The sequence below is a fragment of the Triticum urartu genome, chromosome 5A, assembly GCF_056163025.1.
Source record: "Triticum urartu cultivar PI428250 chromosome 5A, HENAU_Tu73, whole genome shotgun sequence".
In the NCBI taxonomy this organism is placed as follows: Eukaryota; Viridiplantae; Streptophyta; class Magnoliopsida; order Poales; family Poaceae; genus Triticum; species Triticum urartu.
This window is the reverse complement of record NC_141877.1, coordinates 490,181,331-490,184,807: the sequence shown is the minus strand read 5'-3', so window position 1 is coordinate 490,184,807 and position 3,477 is coordinate 490,181,331.

Below are 3,477 nucleotides of genomic sequence, written 5' to 3'. Positions count from 1 at the left end.
GCTATAAAGGTACACTACAGGTATATCCGAAAGTGTCTGTTGGGTTGGCACGAATCGAGACTGGGATTTGTCACTCCGTGTGACGGAGAGGTATCTCTGGGCCCACTCGGTAGGACATCATCATAATGTGCACAATGTGATCAAGGAGTTGATCACGGGATGATGTGTTACGGAACGAGTAAAGAGACTTGCTGGTAACGAGATTGAACAAGGTATCGGGATACCGACGATCGAATCTCGGGCAAGTACAATACCGCTAGACAAAGGGAATTGAATACGGGATTGATCGAATCCTTGACATCGTGGTTCATCCGATGAGATCATCATGGAACATGTGGGAGCTAGCATGGGTATCCAGATCCCGCTGTTGGTTATTGACTGGAGAGTCATCTCGGTCATGTCTGCATGTCTCCCGAACCCGTAGGGTCTACACACTTAAGGTTCGATGACGCTAGGGTTATAGGGAATAGATATACGTGGTTACCGAATGTTGTTCGGAGTCCCGGATGAGATCCAGGACGTCACGAGGAGTTCCGGAATGGTCCGGAGGTAAAGATTTATATATGGGAAGTCCTGTTTTTGTCACCGGAAAAGTTTCGGGTTTTATCGGTAACGTACCGGGACCGCCGGGAGGGTCCCAGGGGTCCACCAAGTGGGGCCACTAGCCCCGGAGACTTGCATGGGCCAAGAGTGGGAAGGGACCAGCCCCTGAGTGGGCTGGTGCGCCTCCCACAAGGCCCAAGGCGCAGCTAGGAGGAGAAGGGGGAAACCCTAGGCGCAGATGGGCCTAAGGCCCACCCTAGGGCGCGCCCCCCTCTCCCCCTCTTGGCCGCCCCCTCCATCCCATCTAGGGCTGCCGCCCCCCTAGGGGTGGGAACCCTAGAGGGGGCGCACCCTCCTCCCCTTCTCCTATAAATAGTGGGGGTTTTGGGCTGCCCAAGACACACGATTTGATCTCTCCCTGGCGCAGCCCTACCTCTCTCCTCCTCGTCTCTTGCGGTGCTTGGCGAAGCCCTGCTGGAGTACCACGCTCCTCCACCACCACCACGCCGTTGTGCTGCTACTGGATGGAGTCTTCCTCAACCTCTCCCTCTCTCCTTGCTGGATCAAGGCATGGGAGACGTCACTGGGCTGTACGTGTGTTGAACGCGGAGGTGCCGTCTGTTCGGCACTAGGATCTCCGGTGATTTGGATCACGAAGAGTACGACTCCTTCAACCCGTTCTCTTGAACGCTTCCGCATAGCGATCTACAAGGGTATGTAGATGCACTCTCCTTCCCCTCGTTGCTGGTTTCTCCATAGATAGATCTTGGTGACACGTAGGAAAATTTTGAATTTCTGCTACGTTCCCCAACACAGAGCTCCCACTCACTTTCTTGTAAACGCAGGCTTCTCCATAAGTCTGCATAAACTCAAACGCTTTGATCATCTCATCAAAGCGAATGTTCCAACTCCGAGATGCTTGCACCAGCCCATAAATCGAGCGTTGGAGCTTGCACACCTTGTCAGCATTCTTAGGATCGACAAAACCTTCTGGCTGCATCATATACAGTTCTTCCTTAAGATGACCGTTAAGGAATGCCGTTTTGACGTCCATTTGCCATATCTCATAATCATAGTATGCGGCAATAGCTAACATGATTCGGACGGACTTCAGCTTTGCTACGGGAGAGAATGTCTCATCGTAGTCAACCCCTTGAACTTGTCGATAACCTTTAGCGACAAGCCTAGCTTTATAGATGGTCACATTACCATCCGCGTCTGTCTTCTTCTTAAAGATCCATTTATTTTCTATGGCTCGCCGATCATCGGGCAAGTCAGTCAAAGTCCATACTTCGTTTTCATACATGGATCCTATCTCGGATTTCATGGCTTCCAGCCATTTGTCGGAATCCGGACCCGCCATCGCTTCTTCATAGTTTGAAGGTTCACCGTTGTCTAACAACATGATTTCCAAGACAGGGTTGCCGTACCACTCTGGTGCGGAACGTGTCCTTGTGGACCTTCGAAGTTCAGTAGGAGCTTGATCAAAAGTATCTTGATCATCATCATTAACTTCCTCTCTAATTGGTGCAGGCACCACAGGAACATTTTCCTGAGTTGCGCCACTTTCCGGTTAGAGGTAATACTTCATCAAGTTCTACTTTCCTCCCACTTACTTCTTTCGAGAGAAACTCCTTCTCTAGAAAGGATCCATTCTTGGCAACAAAGATCTTGCCTTCGGATCTGAGGTAGAAGGTATACCCAATAGTTTCTTTAGGGTATCCTATGAAGACGCATTTTTCCAACTTGGGTTCGAGCTTTTCAGGTTGAAGTTTCTTGACATAAGCATCGCATCCCCAAACTTTTAGAAACGACAGCTTAGGCTTCTTCCCAAACCATAATTCATACGGTGTCGTCTCAACGGATTTCGACGGAGCCCTATTTAAAGTGAATGCGGCAGTCTCTAAAGCATAGCCCCAAAATGACAGCGGTAAATCGGTAAGAGACATCATAGATCACACCATATCCAATAGAGTGCGATTACGACATTCGGACACACCATTACGCTGAGGTGTTCTAGGCGGCGTGAGTTGTGAAACTATTCCACATTTTCTTAAGTGTGTACCAAATTCGTGACTCAAGTATTCTCCTCCACGATCTGATCGCAAAAACTTGATTTTTCTGTCACGTTGATTCTCAACCTCACTCTGAAATTCCTTGAACTTTTCAAAGGTTTCAGACTTGTGTTTCATTAAGTAGATATACCCATATCTACTCAAGTCATCAGTGAGGGTGAGAACATAACGATAGCCACCACGAGCCTCAACACTCATCGGACCGCACACATCAGTATGTATGATTTCCAATAGATTGGTTGCTCGGTCCATTGTTCCTGAGAACGGAGTCTTGGTCATCTTACCCATGAGGCATGGTTCGCACGTGTCAAATGATTCGTAATCAAGAGACTCCAAAAGTCCATCTGCATGGAGCTTCTTCATGCGTTTGACACCTATGTGACCAAGGCGGCAGTGCCACAAGTATGTGGGACTATCATTATCAACCTTACATCTTTTGGTATTTACACTATGAATATGTGTAGCATTATGCTCGAGATTCATTAAGAATAAACCATTCACCATAGGAGCATGACCATAAAACATATCTCTCATATAAATAGAACAACCATTATTCTCGGATTTAAATGAGTAGCCATCTTGAATTAAATGAGATCCTGACACAATGTTCATGCTCAAACTTGGCACCAAATAACAATTATTGAGGTTCAAAACTAATCCCGTGGGTAAATGTAGAGGCAGCGTGCCGACGGCGATCACATCGACCTTGGAACCATTCCCGACGCGCATCGCCACCTCGTCCTTCGCCAGTCTCCGTTTATTCTGCAGCTCCTGCTTTGAGTTACAAATGTGAGCAACTGCACCGGTATCAAATACCCAGGAGCTACTACGAGTGCTGGTAAGGTACACATCAATTACA